This window comes from Engraulis encrasicolus, chromosome 10 (assembly GCF_034702125.1).
Source record: "Engraulis encrasicolus isolate BLACKSEA-1 chromosome 10, IST_EnEncr_1.0, whole genome shotgun sequence".
In the NCBI taxonomy this organism is placed as follows: Eukaryota; Metazoa; Chordata; class Actinopteri; order Clupeiformes; family Engraulidae; genus Engraulis; species Engraulis encrasicolus.
The window spans coordinates 46,421,576-46,428,906 of NC_085866.1; positions in this window are offsets into that span (position 1 = coordinate 46,421,576).

A 7,331-nucleotide genomic window follows, 5' to 3' on the forward strand; every position below is an offset into this window, starting at 1 on the left:
CCCAGCAGAAAAGGTTTGGGAACCACTGCCTTACCTGATCGATTTGTATGACATACTCAGAGCACATATTGAATTTTGAGCTGTGTACCAATATATGAGTTCATTTATTGTCTAACTGAAACTGTCTAATTGTCTAACTGAACTCCTTTAACCACATCAAACACCCTTGCATGCAGCCTTAGGTAACACACCCATTGCTCATCAATTGCTGCAGGCGCCAGTATGAGATGAATGGATGAGTTAGCTGTCAAAGAATCCAGAGAGTGCTGGCCTCTGACAAACAGTTCAATTCACTACTTGCATTTTTCTTAAAAAGAGTTGTCTTAATCTGATTCATGCAGACCCAGGCATTCATGCCACCAAGCTGAGTTGAAGAACAATTGTTACCTAAAGTATGTCACCATTCTGTATGTCAGCCTGTTCACCTTATAACCCACTAGTTACATGGGCACTGTGGTGCTTTGGAGCACTCATCTGTTTTCTGGTTATGCAGTAGAGGCAATAGACTTTAATGGTGGCAGTCAACCGGAACAAGCTGACCAGAAAGTACATGAAAGTATGAAATGGTGAGGTGAATAGTGAGTTGTGACGTTGAGGTGGAAAGCCCTGGTCCAGAAAAGTAAAACCCTTGCCACATACTGTATTTGCTCCAGCCAGGTAGAAAGAATATCTGGCAGGACTCTCAATCCAGTTTGTCCGGCCGGCCCTGTCAGGGAGTGAGATCAGATATCTGCCTGTTATGGCTTTAACTCTGGACAGTTGCAGTATAGTAGGCTCCGCGTCTGGCGTCTCTTTGAAATGCTATCTATCTACCATGGGCTGTAAAGCTAGCAGCTGGACTGCCTCAACCTGCTCAATGTGCCTGGTCCACACATTGGGGTGGGGTATGACAAGGTACATACAGTAGATTTAACAGGAACTCTCTTAAAACCTCTGCTCATGTCAATATCCTGCATATCATTAATTCCTCTATTGACGTTGAGGTATTGAAGGCTCCCCATTGTGTCAGTGTTAACTGGTTCTTTGTACATTCTGTAACCAGTTGCTACTCTTAGCCCGGTCAAAGGAACTGAATTATTTATGCCCTTCTTTACACTTTGAGGTCAGGTGGATACTGGTATGTGATGACTTGTTCAACTGAAAGAGAATAGTACTTATGACTAAAACCTCTGTCCTTTAAGAAGAACATTTCCAAATAAACAAATTGGGAAGTCAAATAATTGGTTGCACACTAGCTACCAGATTTATATGCAACATGGTCTTTGTACTTCTGTGAAACGATTGAATGGTAATGAGCGCAGGAGTAGTTCAGTTCATGACAGGCCATGTTTCCAAGGTGATGTTGAGTGTTCAACCTCTACAGCAGTGTCCTCCAGTGTCCGGTTACTATGGAAGGCCAAAAATGACTAATTAAAAATAAATATATTTGTAGAAATATGAGTTACAAATGGTAAAAATGATGGAAAATCCATGCACTTATGCGAATGGAAATGGAAAATGGGTCTTTTTTTAATTTACTAATTACCCGGTACATTTATTTACCGTTTATTAATTCGCAAATGCATTTATTCCTCCTTTCATTTTTCTATATATTTACACATTTTTACCCCCGTATTTCCGTACTGTATTTATTTATTCTCGCGACTTTTTACATTTCTTTCTCCTACATTTATTTCTGGCTGTATTTATTTCCGTCTTCATACAGCTGTAAATGCAGGCAGAAGCTATAAAGTTCCGAAAAAAACCCTCAAGTTCTATAGGTAGGCAATTGAATCCAGTGGTGTAGTCTACGTAGAACGCAGGTATACAGAGTATACCCACTTCTACATTTTAGGGGCTTTAGTATACCCACTTAAAATTGATTGATCCATTGTTTAGAATAGCATAAATATATACAGTATACCCACTTCAAAAAATGCTCGAATATACAGTATACCCACTTCGAAAAAGTAGACTACACTGCTGATTGAATCCATCACATTTAAACATGCTTGTGGTTTACCACAAACAAACAAACAAACTAGCCAGCAAGCAAGCAATAAATACATTAATAAATAAAAGGAGCTAGCCAAGAGATTTGTGTGTTGAAACTCTCAAAACCCGGAATAGTTGTAGATTTGGTAAAGAATTATATGGTTGACTTCTGCTCAATATAATAAAATGACTGTGGAAATTGGAACAAATACTTCAGAACCTCATCACCCATCAGCTGTTACTCACAGCACCTTCTACGTGCCAGGGCATGGAAATTGGCTTGGACTGTTAAACAGATATCAATGTGTAGATACAGTATGTGGCTATATTTGGCAGGATCCATGTTTTGCTCGTTCACAATCCCCTTGCACTGTCTAGACTTGAATGGTTCTACTACTATGCAAATTGTAGTATGACTCGTGTATTAATCATTGTGTGTGTTTTCACAAGAATTACCTCTGAGTGCTGCAGTAAGCTTTAAAGCTTTTGTTCCCATTCCCATTTCACTGGAATTTCACACATTAATGTTAGTGAATTGGTTGATTGATCAGCGTATGAACTCTTGGTCAAGTTATTCAAACAAATTAAATTCCAATGTACTTCCCACTCTGCATAGTTTGTACTGTACATCACAGTGTATCATTAGTGCCCAAGCGCCTCCTGGTCCTCTCAGCTGAGAAAGCTGCACTCCCCTGTCTGCTTGATCCCTTCTCTTTACTATTTACTGTGATCAATCCATCAATGAGATTAGACTCTGTGTGCCATTGAATCAAGCTAGCCAGGGAGATAAATATACTGAAAGTCAAATAATAAAATGTATGGATGCAGGAAAAGTAACTGACTATGAGGAAATAAGCATAATTCTTTCAAATACTCATTTTAGATGATCAATTATGTTCATCTGATCATCCGGACACCTGCACCAAGTCTTGATGCTACTATTTTGAACCACTAATGTTCCCGTTTGCTTTTTGGAGAGTTTGCACGCAAGATCGAGGTGTCTTAACCTTGCTAAGTACGTAGACAAACAGAGACAGCCGCACTTCCTTGGAATCTCTCCAGGCCTGTTCTGGGGGACAAATAGGGCCCGGCACTTTTGGCTGAAAAGGGCCCCTAATAATTAGTGGCGCAGAACTGACTCACTGGTGGGCCCTGCACCCTCGTGAGCCCCTATTTTCAGAAATGTATTTAAAAAAAAAAAAAAAATCTAACATATCTGAAAATAGGGGCCCACGAGGGTGCGGGGCCCACCGAGAAATGCCCGCTATGCCAGATGTCCTGTCCGGTCCTGAATCTGTCATGCCTTGGCATGCTCCACTTCACCACGTGCATGACCGTTGTATTCTTTGTCTTCTCAAGGGATGACAGAAGGCATCAAAGCTGTATATACAGTAGCGATTACATGTACTGTACTGAATGTGCTTCCAATCGCAGTCACATTGACATGATGAGAGTTAGTGGAATAGGAATGGGAATGTAGCTGAGCTGGTCTTGTACTGTCGAAGCAACCCTCTCTCTGTGTGTCTATGTCTCTGTCTCTGTCTCTGTCTCTGTCTCTGTCTCTGTCTCTGTCTTTCTCTCTCTCTCTCTCTCTCTCTCTCTCTCTCTCTCTCTCTCTCTCTCTCTCTCTCTCTCTCATGTTTCTATTCATTCCTGCAATTTTGAAGGGTGTCACGCACTGTGCAGACAGATACTATAGGGTGGATAATGACTGTGGCTTGTTATAACTGTCAAATATGTGCAGGGCCTTTTTATAATCTCAAAAACGTCTTGCTCTTAATGTCACCCTCCCTATCTTGCTCTTATGAATCATGAGTCAGAGAAGTGTGGGAATATGGAGTGATGTAACTGTAATCTTCAGTTTGTTGTAGAATTATCGGCATGCTTCAGAGAAGGATAGAAAAGTAATGCACTGTTCAGAAAATGGTCTTCTCTTAAATTAATCTGGACAAATGAATTGCCATATACAGGTACATACCCAGATATGTCCAGTTATTAAGCTTTGAAGATGCCCTCTGGTCATGGAGGGTCCTAGATTGGTACTACAATGCTCAGAAATAATTTGTTCTTCAACACCTTATTTTGTATGCCGTTGCCACCTGTCCCGGTTCTACCCTATTTTCCCAGTTCTTTCCCATCATGATAACATATTTTCCCTTGACACTGAATAAAGGATGCCATTGCTTACGAGCAAAATGGACGATTGGATTCAAAATGTCTAGGTTTTTTGTCAGACACAAGTGGCAACCATGATAATACATTACACAGTAAAATGGTTATCATATTTTTCACACTCTCTGAATCACTTGAAGACTAATTCATTCTGGACATGAAATAATGATGTGTTTGGAGTCAAGGTCACTTTGCCACACCATACTCCACCATACTCATGCAGCATACAGTACCATATGGTATGCTGACATGACCATTTCATATACATTTTCCCATTCCCATTTTCAAAAGACGCTGAAGAAGGCTTAGGCCGAAGCGTCTGTCTGTCTGCCATGCTAACCCAGTATTAAAACGGCAAGAAACTGATCCGGGAGTGCTGCTTTTTTACTACTACATAAACATTTTCCCAACCAGTCACTAAACAATCCCTGTCCTTGTAACCGTCAGCACAGCAGTAGTAAGAACCACCTTGCCATACCCTTTCCCTTACAATGCCACACTACCAACATAGTAATTAGGAGTGCCTATGACTATGAATGAAATGTGAAATCATAATGTGTTGCACGCAATGCTGGAACTTGTTTGTATACTGTTCCACCCACAAGAGCCCTCAAAGGCCAGCCCTACCCTCAAAGACATCTGGACAAAATCACTGCTATGTTTTATGTATTTCTTATGTCCTTTATTTACACTTTATTTTTGACAGGGGAAGATACACTTAGACAAACTGTAAACAGGTTTTTGATGCAAGTATTATACCGTTCATAGCAAGTTAACATTTTAAAAAAATGTTTATACTAGCACAACAGTCTTGCAGCTTTTTGAGGTGTTTGTCCTCGGGAGTTGATGCACAGAGTAAAAAAAACACAGTGTCAATTCAACACTTATAGAGTGCTCTGGGACCATCTAATCCAGTGGTTCTCCACCTTTTATGTTTACGCCCCCTTGACCTCATCATAAGCTTCCCAACACTCCCCTGACCTGAACAGAAGCCTGTCAATGCCCACTTTATATTCAAAATAAAGTATACTATCTAGAAGATATTAAATCAACTCTCTATGTTTTGAATTAACACTGCATCGGTCACGTGCCAAAGTTAAATTTGTTTAGAGACCCAGAAGACAACAGGGGCCTGTACAGGGTTGATATTTTTGGTCTTCTATCATAAAGTAAAAACGTAGATGAGGAGGGGAGAGGAGAGGTCACAACTGGTCCATGCCACATGAGGCTTACCACACTCAAGCAAGAAGAGTCAGTTTGCTCGGACACACCCACCAACACTTACTGTACACACAATGTCACATCAGGCCAGACGTTCACAAAACATTTGCAATATACTCTTATCTCACTGTTACAACAAAATTCACAGACCTGAACACTGACGGCCGATAATAAAGTGTACCTCAGGAAAAAAAACATCTGAGCAAACCACTTTCCATGCCAACAGTTTGTCCGTTTTGGAATGATTATGCAACCCTGCTCCTCATGAGCAATGCATGCTTCACAACAAGCACTTAAACAGCACAAAAGGGAACCATGTTTTGTTAAGCAAGGATGCTTTCGTTATGGCATGCTTTCACGGGTAATGGTACAGCAGTCAAACCCATGCTCAATAGAGTGTTTCTCCACATTGGAAAAGCACATTTACCTTACAGCAGAGGTTTCCTTGAGTCTTAAGTGAATTTGCTTGAAAACCTGAAGGGTGTGTGTGTGTGTGTGTGTGTGTGTGTGTGTGTGTGTGTGTGTGTGTGTGTGTGTGTGTGTGTGTGTGTGTGTGTGTGTGTGTGTGTGTGTGTGTGTGTGTGTGTGTGTGCGCACGCGTTCAAGCTTGTGTGTGTGTGTGTGTTTGTGTGATCTTACACCCTTTGTGCAAATGAACCAATGTAGTAATAATAGCAGTCTAAGCAGTCTAATCCATTTCCTTGCAACCCTTATCTATGTAAACATTTGATGGGCAGGACTTGAATAAACGACAGGCTAAATGAACTACCAGTAGTCGTTTTAACCTAACTCTAACCCCTGACCCCTGACCCCTGACCCAGTCTGCAGCTCAGCTCGATGGGTAGGCCATATCGACAGGACATTACTGCTCTTAAGATACAGTAGGTACAGTATCTCATTGAAAATTCTGGCACAGCTCTGACTGGAAGCCTGCATTTTAGCTAGGACCGGACTACTATACACAACTGCTACTATCACATTACCCCCAATGTCCTCCTGCTTCACACAGCATAAATGGAACCCTATCCTGTAAATGGTAACAGGAAGATGTTTTATATCAACAGGGCTTTCAGTAGATGAGACAGGGTTACAGTAGGTGGTAATATGGTGCATTTTAAAAGTCATTCTACTGTAGGGACGGGCATTGGAAATTATCCTTTGACTATACATACTATGATACTTTCTATTAGGCTGTTGGACAGTCTACTACATAATATGTATCTGTCCCTATCAAATAAACGAAACTAAACTAAAGTGTGTTTCAAATGAACATCAACAAGCATAGCATGTGATGTGTTCTAATGTAATCAACTCTGATGAGCTGATATTCATTTTATAGTTCAGAAAAAAAACACTCTGAAAATGATCCCAGTGATATCGTTCAGCAAGTCTTTGTTATAGTTGATCTGCGAATGGCACCATTCAATCGTCAAAACGATTCTTAGTTGCACTATCTTTGTAGTTATCGTTGTACATGTACGTAGAGGTGAATGGGCCTTTATACTTTTTTCTGGGTTTTTTTCTGTGCTGGACTGTGGTAGAGTGTGTTAGCGAGATCCACACAGATACTCTCTTTGTTTATTACAACACCTGTCCCTTTAATCACTAGTATTTAGTACATTAATTATCCACCAGCACCAGTCAGTCTGGCTGCCTGACATTGCAATTGAATACCAGAAATATTTCACAGTTATCGCTCTGAGGATCTATGTTTTGACACAATAATAGTGGCAAGAGACATTAGCAATATTATCACTTAAGGCAGGGCTTTGGATCCATTTCAAATGGCAGAGAGATAGACAGGTTTCAGTGCATTTGAGGTTTCCATTTTCCTGGAACAACTTTAGGTACAGTGCCAACCGTGAGAGACTGGGGGTGGGGGTGGGGGGGACGGGGGAGGGGAATAATACATGTGACACGTTTGTTTACACGTGACAAGCTTTCCATGTACAGTAACTGTTATG